Source organism: Ambystoma mexicanum, chromosome 4p (assembly GCF_040938575.1).
Source record: "Ambystoma mexicanum isolate Mex_15411 chromosome 4p, UKY_AmexF1_1, whole genome shotgun sequence".
Taxonomy (NCBI): Eukaryota; Metazoa; Chordata; class Amphibia; order Caudata; family Ambystomatidae; genus Ambystoma; species Ambystoma mexicanum.
The window spans coordinates 156,697,073-156,721,777 of NC_090927.1; the positions used below are offsets into that span (position 1 = coordinate 156,697,073).

Here is a 24,705-nt window from a genome sequence, read left to right on the forward strand (position 1 = left end):
AATATTCTCTTATGATCGAACTGTACCCGCTGCGTCACCTAGCGTGCAAAACATCTCACTTCAGGAGACTTAATCAGTGGACTCACCTTTTGCAACCGAGGCCAGCTTTCCTCTCTAACCCTTACGGGATTACCATCATCCCGACCCACAGGAAATCACAATTTACATAACTTCTGTCATCATTGTCCTGAAGTCAATAGTCTAGGTTATTCACCAGAGCCGTTTACCTCTAAAACAGAATATGCCCTGTCAAGGGTTTTGACCCATGTTGAATCAATAGACTGGGTAGATGTGGGGATGAGCTGTCGCCGCCCATTACTCTATCCCAGAACAAACTAAATCAATAGACTGGATGGATGTGGGGATGAGCTATCGCCGCCCACATTCACGCCAGAATAGGAGAACTGCGCAGTTGGCACAAGACCACTCCAAAGATACAACCTTCTTGTGGGGGGTTCCACATCACCACTCTAATGTAAGGATGCCATCAAAACAATGTTAAGCAAGGGTCCTATACTATCAAGCAAAAGACCACTCTATTGAAATGCAGTAATTCAAGACAACTCAAAAATAGATGCAGTACCGACAAATTCCCCAAGGCGGCGCTAGCGGTCTAAACTCTGACAGGGAAATTGTATTTAGGAGTTGCAAGAGGGGCAGGGACTTCAAAGCTTGTTGGTTAATTGCAAATCTTGGCCACCTGCTGTTCCCAGAGGCCAAGAGGCTGAAAACACCCCAGAGACTCACCACAGGAGGCAGGATATCACATGGCCCTTCTGAGTGAGAGGAAGGGGGTTTCCCCTTCAGCCTGGAGGAGAGAGACAATAGCCCCTTTCTGTTGAATGGGGTATGTTAATTTTGAGTGTTTCCTGTCAACAGCCCTCTGCCAGCAAGGAGAGACATGTGATCACTGACCCACCCAGACTTCTGGAGGCAGACCCAAACACTTTGGGGAGTTGAATTGCAACAAATATATATTTTATAGAAACAGTGATAACTTATTGTAACCAAATGACAGGAATGTACAACTTGGAGAGTCTTAGTTTGAAAAATGCCCTCACGATTTGAGTCCAAACTCCAATTTGTACCATGTTCTGGGGCAAAACCCTGCTAATTATGAATATTGTAGACAATGTATTTAAGCTAGAGACATGGATAGTTACTGGGATATATGTGGAAGGGAAATGTACCTTTGTATAATTTTTGATGAAAATCCCATATTGCACAACCCACTAAAATCGAAAATAAGTTGCCATTTTTTAATGCAAGCTCCTACAAACGCCAGAGGCGGACAAGCATGGACCATAAGAAATATATAATGTGGACATGTAATTTCAACAAATTGTGTATCTGGGAAATATGTATTTGAATCAAATATAGATTTGTGGGAAAATTGACCAGGGGAGGATCCTCTGACCCATAAACAGACCTCATCACTCTGACTCACAACCCAATTCCCCCAATCATGGGAGAGGGGAGAATTGGGCCCATGACAAGTAGAGAGGGGCAGGCTCAGTTATGCCACGCACACACCCACTTCCAAAACACATGAAAAGAGACTGCTGGGACAGGTAGACACATTCAATTCCATTTTCTGCAGGACGCTCTGCCGGGAGACTCCAGACTTCACATCCATCAATCTTCAGAGACCAGAAATTTACTTCAGAACTTAAAGCAAGGGCCTAAACCCACAAACTGAGAACTCTTCTCAGCAGGCCTCAGCATCCTTAAAATCATTGGCAAACTATTCCACAGCCGGGCGAGCTGTCTGAATTCTTTGCCAAGAACCTTTGCCAGTACCCAGAAAGCAGTGTTACATCCAGAATCCACTTGATCTGGACCGGAAAGCAGAGCAGCATCCAGAACCAGAGGCCGCTGTATCCAGAGAGGCTAGACCAGCAGAGCAGAGCTGACCCAGACCACTGTGACCAGAGATCCGGATCGCTGTGAGCAGAACCGGTGCCTGATTGACCCACCGAGCAGACAGAACCGCCGCTGGACGTGTTGACCAGATCTGTGACGAGGCCTATTTCAAATTTATATTGTGAGTACCTAGCAGAACTGTGCAGAACCCAATCTCTTAGTTAAAATAATCTAATCCAAACTATTTTAACCTAAGTAGAACTGCCTCCTAGTAATCCTGTCATCTGTCATTCTATTCTAAAGCTGCGAGCTGTCATCTGTCATTCTAAAGCTGCAAACTGTCACCTGTCATTTTGAGTTTTACTTTAAATCCGAAAATCTACCTTTATTAAATCGTCCGTATCTCTTGATACGTTTGGGCTAGTAACCTTTAGAACTAGGAGATTTAACTTTCCTCTGAAAGCTTAGAATCTAAGCTTTCCAACGAACCTAGAACCGCCTTCCTACTCCCTATACTTTTTCTGCAATCGCGATTTATGCACTCGCGAAATTTACCGCGATTTGGCTCAATTTCTCCACTTGCCAAAATAGCAGCTCCATTCTTTCCTTTGTTAAAATCCGTTTGCAACCTGGTAATAACTCATAGAGCATTGCTAAAGTGAGCCTGAACTAATACCAACAAGCATCTCTCACTCCCCTGAATCTCTAGAGGGAATTAAAATCAGTTAGCACATTTTCCCATCCATTGCCATCACATTTAAAAGCATTTTGGACCTGTGTTTCAAACTTCTACCTGTTTCCTCTAAGCTTGCTGGGTGGGGAACTGAGATCCGTATTGTATTTGATTGTATTCCTGAAGACTGCGTGTGTTACTTCCATCTCCTTGCATTGCATATAGGGGGGGTGAATTGCCACCAGGGGAAAAGTGAACATATTATCTCTTGTGAAACCATATCAGTTTATTTTCTGTACTGCATTTATTCCACCTTGCATTTCCTTGAAACCATAAAGAATTTCAGCTACCTCATCCTCTATACTACTCCTAAGTAATCAAGTGTACCACTGTAACATTACCCATTGTGGATCCACATCATATGTCTAAGTTTACTATCAGATATTAATTTGTTATAAAAGTGTGATACATATATATTGTTTAATTTTTCAAATAAACCTTTTAATTTGCAAAACAAACCTACTTCTTGGCTCAGTGGGGTCAGGGGGATTCTAAGAGGGGGGTGTTATACAAGGGTTGTCATCCAGAGTACTGAACTGGACATAAAAATACATCAATAAGGGTTTTCCTCAGCATCCCAGACTAGGCATTGACTTAGCTGTAGTGTTGATTGAATATCGCTTACAAAAGTGGGAGCTCGTAGCCGGAGATTCTGGGTTAGATCTATCACTTGTGCAGATTAATACAGTGTGCTAACTGACAGGAGACATACATCCGGTCGGATCTCCACGCTGTGTTACGCTGTAAAGCACTCCTCAAAGGAACGCTCTAAGGAAACGGTCTGTTTTGCAAAAATAAAATACAAACTTCTGTAAGTCAGGAAGGAACTCAAATTCCAGAATGACGACACTGGTATACATCAAAATAGCCAGAGAGCACTTCTTACATAAGCTATTTGTGAGAGATGAGTGGACTCATCAGGCCCAAACGGTCTGGTTGCAGGCAATCGCGCAACAGGTCACTGAAACAGGGTCAGATATATGGAGAGATCAGCGTCCCCTACATGTGGCCCTGAGTGAACTCTATATGGCCCCTAAAGCCAAAGATGAACATAATAAGATTGCCAGGATAGCGGCATATTTGTACCTATATATGGGAGCCATGCAGGACAAATGTGCTGAAGGCCAAATCTGGCAAATAGGCAACAGATGGCGTTAGAGAAGGCCCAATCTGATCTGGACTCTTCTGAGCAGAGGCTGCTCAGGAGCCAGGAGTCAGAAAAGGACAGCAGACAGTACATCACTAAAATAAAGGAGGATATGGATGTGCTGCAACAGGAAAAGGCTGACCAGGATACCAGATTTCTGGCCTTGCAGAAGGAGTACCAAGAAGGTTTGGACTCCCTACTGCAGAGCCAGAAAAAGCTGGAGCAACAATTAGATTTCAATAGGGCATGTGCTGAGCAGGTAGTCACCCTGCAAAGCCACCTAGATAGGGAGAAGGCAGAGAGCAATAAACTGATTTTGAAAGACCTGGATACCCAGGCAGAGTTTGACCAGGAGCGCCAGAAAGCTGGTGCCTTCCAAAGGCAAAGGGACGACCTGGCGGCACAGATGCAGGCTCTTAGTCAGGAAAGGGATACCTTAGGCCAGGAAGTCTGCCACTTAAAAAGGAAAATGGAAGAAAATCACCTGGCCCTCCAGGGACTGGGTGACCTCCAAAAAGAACACCAGAACTTGTTAGAGCACACCAGGAGGGTGGAGGATGCTCTGGCAAGAAAGGAGCAGGCCAATAGGGACACGGCTCATGAGGTAACCCTCCTGCAGCAAAGACTGGCCCAGTACTCCAGGACCAATCAGGAGGCACAGAGAGAGAATGAGGCTCTCTGCCAGCACAATGATAGGCTCCAGCAACAGGTAGCGATGCAGGAGAGACTGATAGAGTCTAGTAAGGCCTTAACTGAGGAACTGAAAGCGCAGGCTCTTGCATTGCAACAGGGAACAGGGGCGGATAGAGATGAGGTTCGCTGGGAAAGAGAAACTCCTGACCATAACCGCAGGAGCCCTAGTACCAGAGGCCTTCATCTCTCCCAGTCCCTGGACTCTGCCACCCGCCTGTCCCCTCGCGCACATGAGCCCAGGGCCACCAGGATGGCAGATTACTATCCAGCTAGAAGTATGGGGCTCATAGGCCAGTACCTCCCAGCAATGGAGGGGCGGGCATCCGGGTATGGTCACCCAAGCACAGTGCCATTTAGTGGGGAACCCCAGGAGAGTAGGCCCATTAAGGGCATCCTGAAAACCTCTGCCCAGTTAGGTCAGTGGGGGGGTACCCATCAAATCCTGGCAGCAAGGAGGGATCTGAAGACTCTGAGCACTACAGGAGACCAGGTCCCCACATTCTACCAGCCATTCCCAGGCTCGCAGAATCCGGGAAAACCTGGAAGATCAGACGGGCACCTCTGGGAGCAGTGCTTCTGAGTCAGAGGATGAATGGACCAGGGTTACCCGAACCAAAAAGGCCACTAAGTCAAAAAGGGCCTTGCTTAAGGACCCATTGAAACAAATAAAGGCAATAAGGAGTGTCATCACGCCTTATCATAAGAACGCCAAGTATTCTGTTTGGGAACACTTGGAGCTCTATGAGCAAATGATGGAGACTTTCCAGTTGGAGGAAAGCAGTAGCTGCATCCAGTACGTCAAATGGACCTTCTCACCAGAATACTCCAGTTTCTTTGCAGGGCTGGAGGATCAAAACCATTCAAGGTGGTCCACATACAGTGCGGCCATCTTGAAACATTTTTCTGTGCACAGAAATCCTCAGGAGGCTCGCAAGGCAGCCTACAATTTGCAATGTGGGGAGGATCAGGCCCCACAAGAGTTTGTGCAAGAATTAAAGCGTGCTTTTGCGCAGACCACCAGAAGGGTGCGCACGGATAGCAGAGAATTTATCAATACGTTTTTCCATGCCTTACCCAAATACATAATGACCCAGCTCGTGAGAGATTTTCATGAGAAAAGATCTTTAGACTGGGTCATTGAACAGGCTACCCGGATCTATGAGGTGCAGAAGCCCATAGAAAATAAAAGTAATGCGCAGAAAAACCCCAAAACCAACAGCACCCCTGCTGCTGCCAAGGTGGCAGAGGTAAAGGACACCCCCGTTTTGGATTTGGAGATGGGGGGACCTAAAAACCTACCTGCACCAAATAATTCACAGCCCAGAAGGCCCTCGGGCCAGTCACAGACAGGGAGTCTACGAGGTAGTCCCACAAATGGGGTCCCCCGTTCCCCTGACTATGTAAGTCCCCGCTACAAGGGAAACCGACCCATCCTGGGTTATGTGTGGACTCCTCCAGCCCAAGGGGGGGGATCCAGCCAAGCACCTGACCCGGGGAACTTCCCTCCTAACGTCCCCCAGGAGGGCAGAAATTCACCAAATCCTGGTCAGAACTTTTTCCCCAGGTATCCACCCAATTTCCAGCCCCAAAATCATCCATCCTTCTTTCCCCAATTCCCTGAGCCCAGACAACCTAATCCGGGAAGAGGAGAGGCCAAGGGTGGAGGGGTACCCAAATCTTCCCAATCCGGGGTATTACCAGAGAAGGGATAGCTACCCTTCCCGGGATCAGCCCAGGGGAGAAAATAGAGCCCCGTATCAGCCTGACCGGGTTTCACAACTTGAGCGCCAGGTCCAAAATATGGCACGAGATCTGGGTCACATACTGAGTGCTCAACACAACCCTCAGATGAGCATGCCACCGCAGAATGCCCCAAACTCTGGACCTGGTGCTCCAGAACAATGACGAGGCAGCCCCCCGATAACCCACCGGTTCCCAGGGAGGAGGCACAAGGGGAAGGGGGGTGTAAAGCCTTGGAGGAAGCTTCCTTCCCAACTTGTAAACAGCCCCTGGAAAACCAGGAACCGGAAACAAAATCTCCTGCCCCTGAAAGCCTGCCTCCAAAGGAGCAGAGGGGGAGGGGTAGGAGAAAAAAGGACCCAAACAGACCCACTTTGTGGAGGAGGTGCAGGTCTTCCAATTTGAGGGAGAGGGATCCTCAGAAGATCCTGGGAAAAGGATCTTCTCCTTCAGAGATGGGGGAACTCCTCCCAAGGAAAAATGGGTCCCAAGGGATGCCAATTCAGACTGGGGAGATGTGGAGACTGAGCTACCGCCACCCATCATCTCATCCCAGAACCGACAATACCAAAATCCCATGGGTCAAACCCATCCTGATGACTGCCTCCAAAAAGGGGGGGGGGGGGGCGGCCCAGAACCCGAAACCATTTCCAGTTGCCAACTTTTTCTTTCAGATTCCCCAGGCTCTCCACATAATCTGCCCAAATCTCTTCGCTAGCAATGTCCAAAACCAGAAAGTTAGCCCACCAGATGCCCAAAAATGTGCATTATCTGTGCCCCCTTGAGGAGAAGGAGGGAAGATATTATGCCCAGGTACAAGTAAAGGGGCAGGGTACAATTTTGGCGCTGGTGGACACTGGATCTCAAGCTACCCTTCTGTCCAGAAGGGCCTTTGATGAACTGAATGCAGGAAGGGGGGAGAATTACCGTATTCCTCTCACCTCTCTTCCTGGACAACTGCAGAACTTTGACGGGAAGGAAATTCCCGTCGAAGGGACTGCAGACTTGGACATTAAAATTGTGCGTCACAGGTTGAAACACCCGGTCATAGTAGTGACTCCAGAGGGCACCCCTTGTTTACTAGGGAATGACCTCCTGAGAAGGTTGTCACCCCTAATAGATTGCGTAAACAAGGTCCTCTGGACCCAGACTAGCCGACCAATAAAATTAAAACAGAGTGTCAACCATGTTAGTTTAAACGGCACCTGCCACATGGTTGAACAAAAATCTGAACAAGTAGAATTTCACTTCCAGAACAACCAAATTCCAGACGTGACAGTAATAGCATTAGGACAACAGACTGGTGATGGGGGGTCCTCTCTATTTCTGAAATTCAACCTTCCTTCCAGTTTAAGGTGGTATTCCACACTGGAAGGAAACAATCTGAAATTCTTTACCAATCCACAATCAGACACTCCCACTCCTATAGTCCAGAAAGAGGTGAAATCAGCTCAGAGCCTGGCTGATATTCAGCAAATTGGAGAGCAGTTGTTCATCCCTGTTCAATTAAATGATGGGAAGGACTCTGTTCTCGCCCGAGTGTGTGTGAACAATGGTAAGAGCTTCATCAGCGAAGCCATGTTCCGCCAACTCCCAAAAGATCCAGCCATTCCCACATTCAAACTGATAGACAAATGGGAAATGGAACTGCAAACACCCAATTCCAAACATTTCCTGCCAAGCAGGTGTATGCTCAAAATCTCCATTGGCAACAAGAGCATTGTCCATAATTGTTGGGTCGTGCGAGACGTCACTGCCGCCTTTTACTTAGGCAGTGACATTCTCAATCGCTTCGCCATTAGTTTGGACCTAATAAACTTCAAAGCTTGGTCCCGATTAGCGGATAATCCCATGGGCTTTGATAATCCAGAAAAAGCATTTAGGTCAGCTCAATTGCTACCTTATGCAGTCGAAATTCAGCTTAAAGAGGAAGTCACCATCCCAGAAAGGACCCAACAGTTCTCCCTGGAAGTGAAAGTTAAAAGAGGACAAACATTGAAAAACCCTGATGCTTATATTCATCTAAATGCTTCTATCCAACAGCAAGGGTTGGGGGTAAACTCAACACCATTAGTCAACATAGAACATGACACCATTCCAATAGAGGTGGATAACAGCGACTTACAGAGTATTATTCTAGCCGCAGGCACCATCATTGGAATGGCGGTTGATGACCGACATTTCTCCATTGATTTAGGAAATGAACTGTTAGGACAAATCCCCAAGGACTGTTTTGACAGTGACAGGGATGACAATACAACACCAGACAGGATTTTCACCCGGCATGGGGGGAACTTCCTGGTGTACACTTCTTGCCCTTATGGTAAGGAAGATGTGACTTGTGACTTCAGGAGGGATGAGGTGATTTTCCAGGTCCACGAGGGCTGCCTTTCCCACCTGAAGCCTCCAGTCCAAATCAGCACTCTGACCAGGGACTTCTCCACCCAGCTGGAGTAGGCCACTGAGATAGCCAAGCCAGAAGTCTTTCCAGGCTTCAGGCAGATGGTGGAAGAGAGAGTCAACCTAGCTGATGCCTGCGTGACTCTGGAACAGAAGCAAAAGTTGAAACAAGTTTTCTTGGATTTCCAAGATCTCTTTGCGGTAGACTCATATGACTGTGGTTGCACCGACATCCACACCACAATAATTCCCACGGACCCTGGAATGACTCCAGTGTTTGTGAAGCAATATCGTTTGCCTCTCGCATCCATGGAGTCCCTTACTGAAATAATTAAGAACCTTGAGTCCCGGGGAATAATCCGTCCAGTACACAGCACCTTCAATAGTCCGGTGCTGGGAATATTGAAGCCAAACGGCCAGTGGAGACTCTGCACCGACCTTAGGGAGCTCAACAAACGGGTCCATATTTCCCGATGGCCTCTGCCCTACATTGACCAAGGGCTGGCCCAGATCCAGGGGTCACAGGTATTCACTGCAATAGACCTGACCAATGGATACTGGACCGTGCCTGTCAGTAGGGAGGACCAATACAAACTGGCTTTTACCTTTGGGGGCCAGCAGTACACATGGACCCGGACTCCCTTCGGATACCTCAACTCCGGCAATGAATTCAACATTTTCCTACATAAGGCCATGCCCGACCTGGGTGCGAGGGGTAACCTGGCTTATGTAGATGATGTCCTCATCAAAAGTTCATCTGTGGAGGAACATATAGCGGAGATCCGTTATGTTCTGACGCAGTTGAGGGCCGCCGGAGCAAAACTTTCCTTTCAGAAAGCACAGTGGTGTAGAACCCGTGTTAATTTCTTGGGGCATGAGATTACTCCTCAGGGTCTCTGTCCCCAAGAAAAGAAAGTGGAAGCACTTCAGAAGCTGAAAGACCCCACAACTCTGCGGGAACTAAGGAGCCTCCTTGGACTGACTAATTACAGCAGAAAGTTCATTGAAGGCTACGCAGAGATCACTAGACCCCTGATTCATCTCCTGAAGGGGGGGGGTCAAGTGGGAATGGGGTCCAGAACAATCCGAGGCAGTAAGACAACTCAAAAGAAGCCTCTCACAAGCGCCTTGCCTAGCTTACCCTGTCAGAAACAAGGAGTTCTTCCTGGAGACAGGGTTCTCTAATACGTGCTTGACGGCAGTATTATACCAAAAGCATGACAAGGTCAATAAAGTAATCTCCTATGCGAGCAAAACTTTATCCTCTGTGGAGGAAAAATTCAACGATTGTGAAAAGGCACTCCTGGCAATGGTGTGGGCATTGAAGAATTACCGCCCGTTCATCCAGGGGGAACACATCATAGTGGAGACTCCACACCAGTCTCTGCAATATCTCCAAAGTGACAGAATCCGGGCCGGAAATGTGAGTAATTCCCGAATTACTTCCTGGATTCTGTCAATGCAAGGCTTTCCTGTGGAGGTCAGATATGGCCAAAACAAGAAGAGTCCCCTCGCGCAAGGTCTGGCTGACTTGCATGATTGTGCCAGAGAAAACTGTCTCGAGGACGAAAGTCTAAAAATCAAGGACAACATAGAGGCATACCTTAATTCCCCACACAAAGTCTTTGAAGAAGACAAGTGTGAGGGAATGCCCACTGTCTATGTGGATGGATGCTCGTACCATGTTGACAACAACGGGGAGAAAGAACTGGTGGCCGGCGTAGGGAATGCATGGGTGAAGGAGTTTCCAGAACCCTCCGCGGGATACAAAATTGGTCCCCGAAGTAGTCAGGTGGCAGAATTGATGGCTGTGCATAAAGCCATCCTCACTGCTGTCCAACATCAACTCCACAAACTGGTCATAATCACAGATTCAGATTATGTACGGAACGGGTTCGTGGAGCACCTGGTTAATTGGAAAACCAGGGACATGTTATGTGCTAATAACAAACCCCTGAAACATGGGAAGTGAATCCAAAACATTGATGATCTGGTCACCTCGAATGGGATGACCATCTACTGGAAAAAGATCAAGGGTCATTCCGAAGTAGAGGGACCAGACAAAACTGGAAATGACTTAGCTGATCAGCTGGCCAAAACCGGGGCCATCCAAGGGGATCTAATAGAAATAGAGTCCCTGTTGGGGGAAATCCAGGTCGCTGCCATCACTAGGTCCCAGACCAATGCTCACAATGATCTTTCAACTGCACAATGGGGTAAGGAGACCCCTGATGCTGATTTAATTACAGCTCAGAAGGGGGATCCAATTATTGGTAAGTTTTACCAACACCTTGAGGACCCTGAGAACTTTCCCCTGACGGATACCGATTACATTGGGAAAGAGGACCTAAGAGTGTTGATGAAATGTCCAAAAATGTTCCGAATCCAAGACGGTTTGCTGGTAAGGAAATCCAAACCTGGCCACGATCAGTGGGTGGTTCCTACCTCATTCCGAAGCCTGATGTTAAGTCACGCCCATGATGCGGCCACCGCCGGTCATAGGGGGTTTCACACAACACTGGAAATCTTAAGAGAGGTTGCATACTGACCACACATGGGGCAGGACCTCGACCAATACTTGAAGGGGTGCTTTGTTTGTGCACAGTTTCAGCCATCATCCCTCACACACCGTGCGCCTCTCCAAAAGAGGGGGATGACACTGCCATGGTCAGATTTGCAAATCGACTTTGTAGGCCCTGTAATCCGCTCGTCTAGAGGAAACAAGTACATGTTGACCGTTACATGCTTGTTTACCAAGTGGGAGGAATGTCTCGCAGCCCCAAACTGCAAGGCAGAAACAGCAGCTGCCCTGATGATTAACCACATCTTTTCCCGTTTTGGTCTACCTCAAAGGATTGAGTCAGACAGGGGTAGCCACTTCACCAGTGAAGTAATGACAAAGATGTGGGAGATACTGGGGGTCAAAAGGAAGTTACATATTGCTTACAGGTCAGCTTCTTCTGGAGCAGTGGAGAGATACAACCGAACCATTGTGAGCATATTAAAAAAATGTGTGGCACATTCTGGGCCAAGTTGGGATATCCGATTACCTCTGGTCCTAATGGCCATCAGATCTACCCCTTCATCTGCAACTGAAATGTCACCATTTGAGTTGATGACTTGGACGCAAGATGGTGCTTCCCCAGCATTTGCTCTACAGAACCCAAGAGCAAACGTTGATAAATGCCTCCACAACTCATGAGTATGTGGAGAATTTAAGGAAACACCTCCAACATGCTTTTGCCTATGCTCAGCGGAATCTAGAAAGATCAGCTGATAGCATGAAAACCCACTACGACCTGAAGACCACCAGGTAGGAATATACTGTGGGGGACTGGGTCTATCTATAAAATTTCCAAAGAAAGCAGGCCAAACAGCGAACTTTTTTGCCTACATGGAAGGGACCCTTTGAAATTATAGACAAAATCTCCCCTGTTGCATACAAGATCTGCATCCCCAAAGGCAGTTTGGCGGAAGGGGAAGACAAGTGGGTACATATAAATCAGCTAAAGTGTTGCCATCCCAGGCACACGCTGCAGAAACTGGAGGAGTCCTCTGCAATACCAGAGGGGGCCGCTCCAGAGTAAGTCAGTTCAAACTCTAAAATATTCCACATATCAAAAATATAGTAACGTAATGCTCCCTGTTATATATTGTTTTTAAAATCAGACTGCAAAATGCATTCGGATGTATAAAATGTACATGTTCGCCACACCATTAATAGTGGTGGAAAAATGTCTAGGAATGTGTATTGCCGCTTTTGCTTTATCATCCTAGGAGAGAGGAAACGATGGAGATTGACCAAGGAGGACGACCGGGGACCGGGAGCAGAGACCCAAGGGGCCCGGGGTACCGCCCAATATTCCCATCGGGACCGGCGAGGAGAACCGATCGATCCAACTGGGTGGAGGAAAAGATGCTGAACTGTGCCATCTACAGAATTGGAAGAAGACAATGGGGACATACCAGCGCAAGGGCTCAAAACCTCCTTTGCACCCGACTTCCCTCGACTTGAATCAAAGCGTAGTCGGGCGGGGGGGTTTGTCAAGGGTTTTGACCCATGTTGAATCAATAGACTGGGTAGATGTGGGGATGAGCTGTCGCCGCCCATTATTCTATCCTAGAACAAACTAAATCAATAGACTGGGTGGATGTGGGGATGGGGATGAGCTATCGCCACCCACATTCACGCCAGAATTGGAGAAATGCGCAGTTGGCACGAGACCACTCCAAAGATACAACCTTCTTGTGGGGGGTTCCACATCACCACTCTACTGTAAGGATGCCATCAAAACAATGTTAAGCAAGGGTCCTATACGATCAAGCAAAAGACCACTCTATTGAAATGCAGTAATTCAAGACAACTCAAAAATGGATGCAGTACCGACAAATTCCCCAAGGCGGCGCTAGCGGTCTAAACTCTGACAGGGAAACTGTATTTAGGAGTTGCAAGAGGGGCAGGGACTTCAAAGCTTGTTGGTTAATTGAAAATCTTAGCCACCTGCTGTTCCCAGAGGCCAAGAGGCTGAGATCTCTTAACACCCCAGAGACTCACCACAGGAGGCAGGATATCACATGGCCCTTCTGAGTGAGAGGGAGGGGGTTTCCCCTTCAGCCTGGAGGAGAGAGACAATAGCCCCTTTCTGTTGAATGGGGTATGTTAATTTTGAGTGTTTCCTGTCAACAGCCCTCTGCCAGCAAGGAGAGACATGTTATCACTGACCCACCCAGACTTCTGGAGGCGGACCCAAACACTTTGGGGAGTTGAATTGCAACAAATATATATTTTATAGAAACAGTGATAACTTATTGTAACCAAATGACAGGAATGTACAACTTTGAGAGTCTTAGTTTGAAAAATGCCCTCACGATTTGAGTCCAAACTCCAATTTGTACCATGTTCTGGGGCAAAACCCCGCTAATTATGAATATTGTAGACAATGTATTTAAGCTAGAGACATGGAAAGTTACTGGGATATATGTGGAAGGGAAATGTACCTTTGTATAATTTTTGATGAAAATCCCATATTGCACAACCCACTAAAATCGAAAATAAGTTGCCATTTTTGAATGCAAGCTCCTAGAAACGCCAGAGGCGGACAAGCATGGACCATAAGAAATATATAATGTGGACATGTAATTTCAACAAATTGTGTATCTGGGAAATATGTATTTGAATCAAATATAGATTTGTGGGCAAATTGACCAGGGGAGGATCCTCTGACCCATAAACAGACCTCATCACTCTGACTCACAACCCAATTCCCCCAATCATGGGAGAGGGGAGAATTGGGCCAATGACAAGTAGAGAGGGGCAGGCTCAGTTATGCCACGCACACACCCACTTCCAAAACACATAAAAAGAGACTGCTGGGACAGGTAGACACATTCAATTCCATTTTCTGCAGGACGCTCTGCCGGGAGACTCCAGACTTCACATCCATCAATCTTCAGAGACCAGAAATTTACTTCAGAACTTAAACCAAGGGCCTAAACCCACACACTGAGAACTCTTCTCAGCAGGCCTCAGCATCCTTAAAATCAGTTGCAAACTATTCCACAGCCGGGCGAGCTGTCTGAATTCTTTGCCAAGAACCTTTGCCAGTACCCAGAAAGCAGTGTTACATCCAGAATCCACTTGATCCGGACCGGAAAGCAGAACAGTATCCAGAACCAGAGGCCGCGGTATCCAGAGAGGCTAGACCAGCAGAGCAGAGCTGACCCAGACCGCTGTGAGCAGAACCAGAGATCCGGATCGCTGTGAGCAGAACCGGTGCCTGATTGACCCGCCGAGCAGACAGAACCGCCGCTGGACGTGTTGACCAGATCCGTGACGAGGCCTATTTCAAATTTATATTGTGAGTACCTAGCAGAACTGTGCAGAACCCAATCTCTTAGTTAAAATAATCTAATCCAAACTCTTTTAACCTAAGTAGAACTGCCTCCTAGTAATCCTGTCATCTGTCATTCTGAAGCTGCGAGCTGTCATCTGTCATTCTAAAGCTGCAAACTGTCACCTGTCATTTTGAGTTTTACTTTAAATCCGAAAATCTACCTTTATTAAATTGTCCGTATCTCTTGAACCGTTTGGGCTAGGAACGAGATTTAACTTTCTTCTGAAAGCTTAGAATCTAAGCTTTCCAACAAACTCCCTACTCCCTATACTTTTTCCGCAATCGCGATTTACGCACTCGCGAAATTGACCGCGATTTGGCTCAATTTCTCCACTTGTCAAAATAGCAGCTCCATTCTTTCCTTTGTTAAAATCCGTTTGCGACCTGGTAATAACTCATAGAGCATTGCTAAAGTGAGCCTGAACTAATACCAACAAGCATCTCTCACTCCCCTGAATCTCTAGAGGGAATTAAAATCACTTAGCACATTTTCCCATCCATTGCCATCACATTTAAAAGCATTTTTGGGACTGTGTTTCAAACTTCTACCTGTTTCCTCTAAGCTTGCTGGGGGGGAACTGAGTTCCGTATTGTATTTGATTGTATTCCTGAAGACTGCGTGTGTTACTTCCATCTCCTTGCATTGCATATAGGGGGGGGGTGAATTGCCACCAGGGGAAAAGTGAACATATTATCTCTTGTGAAACCATATCAGTTTATTTTCTGTACTGCATTTATTCCACCTTGCATTTCCTTGAAACCATAAAGCATTTCAGCTACCTCATCCTCTATACTACTCCTAAGTAATCAAGTGTACCACTGTAACATTACCCATTGTGGATCCACATCATATGTCTAAGTGTACTATCAGATATTAATTTGTTATAAAAGTGTGACACATATATATTGTTTAATTTTTCAAATAAACCTTTTAATTTGCAAAACAAACCTACTTCTTGGCTCAGTGGGGTTAGGGGGATTCTAAGAGGGGGGTGTTATACAAGGGTTGTCATCCAGAGTACTGAACTGGACATAAAAATACATCAATAAGGGTTTTCCTCAGCATCCCAGACTAGGCATTGACTTAGCTGTAGTGTTGATTGAATATCGCTTACAGCCCTTAACTCGGACAACACTAAACAATACTTTGACAATAATGGACGATACTAAACAATACTCAATATCCTCCCTTATACGCATAGTTGCCATTAGACTGGGTCAATACTTACACTCTGTGGCCTGCTGGTGCTGCTCGGCTGCCACCTCCTCCAGCAGGTGCTCACTTCCCTGTCCTGGTCTGCCTAGACTCCTCGCTGACTTTGGGCAGGACGATTTCCAACTGGTTCCTGATGGCCTTTCGACGGGCATGCATTTCCCGTCTTTTCGAAATATGCGAGGGTCCTGCAACCTCTCAGATTCCACGGGGGAGAAGACCTGGTGCTGTGCTGGTGCAGCCAACCACCCACTTGTTGGGGGGAAACTCCCAGGTATGCCAGAGGGATACTGGAAGTTCGCGGACTCAGAGGGCCCAACACCCTTCCCCAGGATACACAGAGGACTCAGTCAACACCAAGTTCAAACTGCGGTTTATTACAAACAAAACCAACAGGGATCAGCACAGGAACAGAGAATATTCATGCACATCTCGCAGGCCGGTTTTACCCTCAAATGGCATCAGCACTTTGTCAAAACCTGGGCCCTTCTTCAGAAAACCTATCGTACCAGGTGATTGGATACTGAGCATTCTATAACCTATGCAAGACACTATAGATATTGTTCTACTGCCCTCGCATGTCCGGTGACTGGCCTGTTCAATCCACAATACACTAACTATAACATTGTTGCAGTATTGTGGACTCAACATTGGTTATTGCCGTTGCTACCCACCCCTAGGGTACTAAACTGTGTTTGGCCAGAGCTGCGTCCCCAGGCCTGGGACCCAAAATGGTTCTCAGCTTTTCAAGGTGACGAGAACGATTATGTGCTTGTATTGTAACTTGTGTGCACCACCTTTGTCGTATGAGAATGCTCTCCTGTCTGGCACGACACTTGTTGCATACTTGTTGCAGTCTGTGTCTGGCTGCCTGGGACCGGCTATCCTTTCCCACTGCCGACCACTGTCCATTGTCTGCTTCGGCCGCGTCACGTGTTCAGAGACCACGAATTTGAGCTCGAAATTATGAGGATGCATTTGTATTTTCTGCAGCTGGTCCCCTTGTCGTCTGGGGATTGGAATGTCATCTGTATCTCTTGACTTGGTTGCCGGTCCTGTCTCACACGTCTTGCTCTCTGTCCAGCCTGAATCAGTTCAGCTTGTCTCTTGCTCAGTGGCCTGAGGCCTGCTGTGATTTTCCTAAACCTTATAATGCGGTTTCTACAGTGTCCATGCTATACTATATTTTCCATAGGTTAGTCACACTTGCCCTGTCAGGTCCCATAGGTGCTCCTGCAGTTTCATAGGGTTATTTGCGTTTAAGCATCTGCAAGCCTTGCTCAGGAACTCTTGTGCCTTGCGGTTTCTGCGTTGCTGCATTTGGTTAATGGCAAAAATGATAAAAGCTATGACGGTATGTATATGTATATGTCCATGTCCCCTAACTACAGAACTGTACGATCGTGTTCTTCATGCATTCGAGTGTGTGTTTGTGTCCCGAAGTGCGGATGGCACGTGTGCTCCATGTCCAACGGTGCTATGTCGTGGTGTCTCTAACGACGTCAGCAACATGGCTTCTTGATACTTTAGTCCAAACTGTCCATATAGGTGTCGCTGTCCATGGCCTGCGGCTCTTCATCCACACATGGATACATCTGTACTGCTCCTGGTCTGTATGGCTGGCTGAGGGGATACCACTCAACGTATTTATCAATCATTGGCCAGTTAGGGATTCGCCTGAAATAGAATGGGTGATTGCAGTGTTTTCTGGCCTTTCGTCTTGTCATGGATTTAGTGGGGGAAAATAGTGGTGGCAGGATCCTGACCCCCTCTTCACAAGATCCCTGGGGGACCCCACAGGTGACAGTGAACTCCTCTGCCCGAGAGTCCTGATAGAAGACCCTACCCTTACGGTCTGACAGAAAAGATTTCAGCCATTCCGCTGCTGCTGCAGAGAAGTGCGCTGTGCTGCAAAGTCTCTCCGCCAACAAGGTGTGGTCCACCAGATTGAAAGCGGCGGAGGAATCCAGCAGCACAAGCAGTGCAGTATGGCCGCCCTCCATGGTCTTAAGTATGTTGAATTTTAAATCAAGCAGGGCAGACTCTGTGCTATGCGCACATCCAAACGCAGATTGTTTGTGACCAAGGATGTCATGTTCCGAGAAAAAAGCCTTGATCTGTAGGTTTGCCACTCAATGCAGTATTTTAAGCAAGTAGGGAACGTTAGTTATAGGTCGATAGTTGGTTGAAAGGCCTGGATCCAAAGAAGGTTTCTTAAGCAGTGGGGAGATCCAGGACTGTTTGATATCACTTGGCACAAGGTTTTCCCTAAATGAGGCATTTATACATTTTGTACTGAGAGGGACCAGCAATGGGGCACATGACTTTACTACAATGGCTGGAAGATGTCCCCTTTAGAGTTAGTAGGTTTTAACTTAGTGAGGGTATCGGTAAGATCCTGTTCTGTTGTGAAAATTAAACTCAGGGTGATTCCTCATGGAATTAGACGAAACCGGGTTGTTGTGTTCGGACGCAACTGGGTTGCTGTGTTCAGATACAACTGGGTTGTTGTGTTCGGTGTTATCCTGAGAGTTCTCTCTTGCAATATTAGTATGGATGTTATTAAGCTTGTCCAAGAACGTCTTTTGGACAGCATTAAACCACTTAGTGTCTTTAATGACATGCGATCGAAGGGAAAAGGGTCCTCAAGCTCTTTAAGGACTCTGAACAGTTCCTTAGAGCTGGAGGCAGCCCCACAAATGAGTTGGTAGTATTGTTTTTTTTTTACTCGGGAGATGGCTGTTTTTTTGGGCCTTGGCCGCCTTTGAGTAGGGGGCTATGTCCGCGTTAGATTTGGTTCTTTCCCATTGTTTTAAGGCATTGTTTTTCTCTTTGTTTGAGGACATGGATGTTAGGCAAGTACCATTTTTTTATTGAGTAGTTTGCGCAAGTAAAAGCATGATTTCACGGGGGCCACACTATCCACAGCTCTCTGATAGGTAGATGCAAGTTCCTTGGTGGAATGTATATTAGCTAGGTTAACAATCGTAGGTGCAAGTAAGGGTGCATTGCAGAAGGCGTATGCTTGCAATGGTTTCTAAATGTGTTATATTAATGGTAGGAGGAATGGACATATTTCAATCCAACAGATGATGGTGCGACCATGGACATTGATTGGTATGTATGTCCTCAATGATGACATTCTGTGACAGAACCCTGTCCAAAATCATCCCTTTAATGTGGGTAGGCTGGACAATATGCTGGTGTTAGCCCAAATCCAATAGCCTTGTTTTATCCATCACTGATGTGGTATCTGAGTCATCAAAGAAACCAAAGTTGAAATCTCCTAGAAGGAGGGTTCTTGCTTTAGGTTTGAGAGTGGTGGCTAGTAAATCAGTTAGAAATATGTTAATTGTGGCATTATATCAGTCTCAAGCTTAGCCCACATCACTTCACATTTCCGGAATCATGATATTCTCCAGCTTACGGATTTTGCGGGCACTATCATAAAGTAGCGCCGATCCCCCACCTTTAGTGTTTAGGCGATCAGTTCTAAGGATGTTATATCCAGCCGGTCCTGCCAGTGTGAGGGTGGGTCGAGCAGCCTCATGAAGCCATTATTCTGTGATGACGCAACGCTCGATTTTCTGAGAAACTAAGCAAGCTGCATCTTCCGTGGAGTGCTTAATAATTGACCAAGTATTAAGTAACATACATCTCAGTTTCTTGTTATGTCTAAAAACGGGTTCTTTGTTGATGGGGTAGATGATACCTCAACAGAAGATGGGTTATTGTTAGTTGATATAGTATGATAACATGAGGTAACTTGTGGAGTTAGTTCTCCGAGACCCAGTCGCAGGAAGCCCACCTTACTGACATCCTGCTCGGGGGATAATTGTATCAGAGATACTGGTGGCTCGGCTAACCGCCATGTAGGAGAGACGTGTTCGGTGCAGCTCCGTGTGATACGTTTAACGATCCGCCGCCAACTACTGCTTTTTCCGGCTTCAAACATCTGAAAATCACACACAAGCCTTCCTCACTTCTCTTGGGCAGCACCCATTAAACACACAGCAACACGCCAGCAAAGGCGGTGACACCGATGGTACCGGAGCGGCGCCAGACATGGCGTACCTCTTGATAATATCCCCGGAGGCAACCCCTCCCCTACCCCCAGACTAGTTTGGGTGAGTTCACCCGCCCGTAGGGCACCAGGAGACCCAGGTCCGATGGGGCAGAAACGGGAAAGTCAGAGCAAGGGTAACCTCGCTAGACGTGTTGTGTTTAAAGTTAAGTTAGAAGTTATTATTCATGGGGGTCAGAACCCCAAGTTGGGATTTCAGTTTAAGTTCTCCACACGCCAGACCGGGACCACGTGCAACGGAATCGCCACCAGGCCGACCAAGTTTGTTAAAAACCTCAACCTCAGGCTGCCCACAGCCCCACGACCACATCCAGACTATGGCTGACAAGATCAGAGTCATGTCCTGGAACGTCAGGGGACTAAATAGCTACAACAAACAGCGCCGTATCCACGCCTACACGAAACGCCACAGAGTTGGAATCGCTCTCCTTCAGGAGACCCACCTAAGCGCCCCCAAGCTAGCAGCGCTGGCCAAAGTCTGGAGAGGAACCCTGGTGGGCTCCTCGTACTCCACATACTCCAGAGGAGTCTTGATATGGATTGCCCCCTCCGTCCCTGTCTCGCTGACGCACACCAAAACGGACAACGAAGGCAGAATGGCCCTGGTACAGGGCACCGTAGAAGGGCGCGATATACGCCTGATCTGCACCTAGGCCCCGATTCATGATGCAACTGTCTTCTTCCGCTCGCTGTACACCCGGCTTTCCCCGAGTAACGAATGCATAACAATATGGGGAGGCGATAACAACTGCACCTTAGACCCTCGCATAGACAGATCGGATAGTAAGCATGGCAACCCCTCCCCACCCGCCAGAATACTGAACGCCCTCATGCAACAATACGCCCTGAAAGACCTGTGGAGAGCACAAAACCCCGAAACCAGAGGCTACACCTTTTACTCCCCCCCCACATAAGGTACACACCAGAATAGATTGTTTATTCGTTAGTGAAGAGCATGCTGCCAGATTTGAGGACACGCAGTACCTGGCCAGAGTGCTATCGGACCACTCCCCCCTGATGACCTCATGGGCGGTTACAGCCCCTAGACCCCCATCCCGACATGGAAACTGAGAAGCGAAGCGTTACTAGACAAAGCCTTTAACGAACAAATCAGAGAGGGCATCACACACTACTGGCAAACCAACATTGATAGTGTCCAACACATAAGTACATCATGGGAATCCTTTAAAGTGGTAACAAGGGGGGAAATGATAGCCGCCGCTGGAGGGGCCCAAAAACTCATCACGTCCCAACTAGCGCACACCGAAGCCGAACTCCAAGCCCTCGAAGCAACACCATCCCTTGACCCAGCCCATACGTACAAATTGATTGAACTCAAACAAACATTCCTGACACACTGGGAGACACTGGGGAAACTAAGCTATACCAAATACACCGAAAGGAACCACGCCCTAGGCGATAAACCCTGGAAACTACTTGCGTGGCTATACAAGCGGGAAACTCCCAGGAACCCCATCTGCTCTATCCGTAACATAGATGGCCTGACCTTGCACACGCAAGTGGGGATCAATGCAGCATTCAAGGAATATTATCAAACCCTCTATTCCGATCCCGCACCGCCCCCAGACTCAGCAATTGAAGATGTCCTGGAAATCATCAGGCTCCCACGCCTAGACGACCACCTGGCAGATCCCCTCGGAAGCCCCGTCACCCCAGACGAGGTCATGGCCACCATCAGATCTCTACCCTCTGGGAAAACGCCGGGACCAGACGGTCTCCCAGGCGAATTTTATAAAGCCTACAAGGACATACTCGCCCCCCTATTGTCCAAAGTATACAACGAGGCGTACGAAAAAGGCCACCTCCCCGACTCCATGGCTGAAGCCACCATCATCCCTTTACTTAAACCCGACAAAGATAGCACTGACTGCGGCTCGTATCGACCCTTGTCCATGCTTAACGTAGATAACAAAATCCTCACAGCACTATTGGCCAGAAGACTTCAAGCAGCTATCCCACACCTCATACACCAGGATCAAACGGGTTACGTGCAGGGCCGTTCCATCTCAGAGAACCTGCGCAGGCTGCACCACGTCATACACAGCACAAATAGTGTACCTGGTAAATACGCAGTTGCGTCCCTCGACGCTTCTAAGGCCTTTGATTCGGTCCGATGGAAATGGCTCTACGCCACCCTATCCAAGATGGGGATCGGACCGGCCTCCATGAATTGGGTCAAACTCGTCTACACCAATCCCACCGCCAGAGTGTGAACCAATAACACCTTTTCTGAAAAATGGAGCCTGGCCAGAGGCACCCGGCAAGGGTGCCCCCTATCCCCTTTGCTCTACATCTTAGCGATCGAACCAGTGGCGGCATACCTCAGGCAGGAGTACGGAGACGGGGGTATAATGATAAATGGGGTGAACCACCTCGTTTCCATGTACGCGGACGACATGCTCCTCTACTTAAAAGATCCCGAACACATCCTCCCCTAAATTCTTGAAACCCTAGATGGGTTCCATAGATGCACCGGGATCCAGATCAATCACAGCAAGTCTTGCCTATTCCCCCTGGCTGCCCTCAGCGAGACCAAGAAAGAACACCTCCCCCCTCTAGCCCTCAAATGGGAACCCACCACATTCAAATACTTGGGCGTTATGATCCACCGCGACCCCGTAGCCGAACACGCACTAAACACCGGCAGGGCAAAGGAGGGCCTGGCTAAATCAATTGACTTTTGGTGCAAGCTGCCTCTCTCGATGGCTGGCAGGGCGGGCCTCCTTAAAATGGTGGCACTCCCGCACCTCCTACACTTCTTCACCAATGTCCCTTACAATATCCCGCAACAATTGTTCAGGGACCTGAATAAACTTTGTAGGAAACTTCTATGGCGGGAAGGAAGGCACAGAGTCGCCCTAGACATAACACAGAGACCGTACGATAAAGGAGGCCTAAAAACCCCCAACTTTGAGCTCTACTATATAGCAGCCCAGCTCAAGCACGTGATTCAGTGGATGGCTGATGACGCCTCAACGGACACACGCCTCTTACAGCCCCCAGACGCACCCTGGTTGCTCAGGGACCTTCTCTGGATTAAACCGGCGCCGAAAACGCATAATGCACACCTAATCCGCCTGGGCAGCCAGATCTGGAATCGGGCCTGCAAATCGGTCAAGCTGACTGACCCTTACACCCCACAAATCCCAATAGCTGCTATCATGTCCACCAGACCAGAGGACCGAAAGGCGATCCGTAATATATGGGAACCCTCTGGTATCGCCACCCTGGGTGACCTGGTGGATGACCAGGGCACCCACACATTCCCTGAGCTGCATGAGTTGACAGGGATCCCGCTGGGTCAGTTCCTCCTACACGGGGCGGTGTTGAAAAAGCTCAAGAAGCGATGGCCAGATGCAGAATCCCTCTGCGCCGGGCACGAGGTCATCAAAAACTTGCTGAGCGTTGCAGAGGGGGGGCACGAAACCTCGAGGCTCTACGAGATCCTAATTGGCAACACCACACATAACGAACTCAAATGTAAAGGCAAATGGGAATCTGAACTAAACACGCAGTTTGGAGACACGGAATGGGAAACCATAACACATTACCACAAAAGAGTATCCCGGAATGCCCGATTCCAGCTTATTCAATTCTACATCATCCACAGAGCCTACCTTACCCCAGCTGTCATTTCAAGATTCAGCGGCACCGGTGTGATGACGTGCCCCAAGTGCCAAGAACCCGCAGCCACACTGACCCACATGTTCTGGGCCTGCCCGGCCATACAGACCTTCTGGGCCCAGGTTCAAGCTAGGGTAGCAGAAGAGGACATAACATTGGACGTGCAGTCCCCCAGGGCCTGCATCTTGGGCTCATACCCGAGAGGCAAAAAGAACAAGCCCCTTAACAGACTCAAGGATTTAATGTACATCCTGGCAAAAAGACGTATCGCCATGGCCTGGAAGCGCCCCAGAGCCCCTAGCCTCACAACATGGTGGGAAGACCTCCGTAGATGGACTGTGGCCGAAACCGGGGCCTGGGAGCTGGCGCACCGACAACAAAAAATTGGCGACTCTGAGGACCTTTTACAATGGATAGCCCTCACAGCAGCTCTGTTCCGCCCTAAAGAAGACAGCTCCTCAGGCGAGGACCTGGACAGCCCAGGCTCACCCTAGCGCAAACAGTAGACAGCCCAACGTCCCGGTCTGGGTTTACATTGGGGGGGAGGGAAGGGGGAGTTACTATTGGCACATAACTGATTACTATGTTGATGATGCTGGTTGTATTGTATTTGAAAAAACAATAAATATATTTAAAAAAAAAAAAGAGATACTGGTGGCTCCTGAATAAGCTGTAGATCATTGCTGGTAGGAACACCACAAATGTTAGTTGTACGTTTCGGTAAGTTGGGGCTGATAGGGGTGCTAAGACCATCCACCTGTTCACTTGTGATACATCATAATGGTTCACCCGTAAGGTTTCCTCCGGCAATACAGTCTGCTTTGTCGGCTGGAATCCCACATTACGTTTTTCTGATCATGCAAAGTCTTCTGACTGTATGTTTGTTCTCTTTTTACCAGCATGTGGGGAGAAGCAGAGGCAGAGTGTTCCGCCATGATGCTGCAATCCTTTGTATACCAGCGAAAACTGGCCCTTGCCAGCGCTGACGCGCCGCTGAAAGCAAGAAGTGCCGCTGAGCAACTTGGGAAATGTAGTTTTCAGAAACAACTAAATTGCGCAAAATAGGGAAAAATGCAGCAATCAAATCTAGCTGGGCTAAATGATACAGAGTGGAAAGCTCTATAGCAATAATCACAGTCAAAATAGTGACATACAGTGTGAAAAAGTAACTTCTTCCACTCATGCACTCCGTTTTTAACAAATCATTCAACCGGCACAGAAAAAGCCCATACACAGATATCAGGTGCTTTGTAGAAGAGGCAGGCTTAAGTACCAGCAAAAACCGGCCCTTGC

At 47.8% G+C, this 24,705-nt stretch overlaps 1 protein-coding gene across 1 annotated transcript in view; it reads right to left on the reverse strand.

Annotated features, from left to right (window-relative positions):
* LOC138453090 (fucolectin-like) overlaps nucleotides 1–24,705 on the reverse strand; it is a 315,933-nt gene that overhangs the window by 102,063 nt on the left and 189,165 nt on the right. The gene's annotated exons all lie outside the window — the stretch shown is intronic.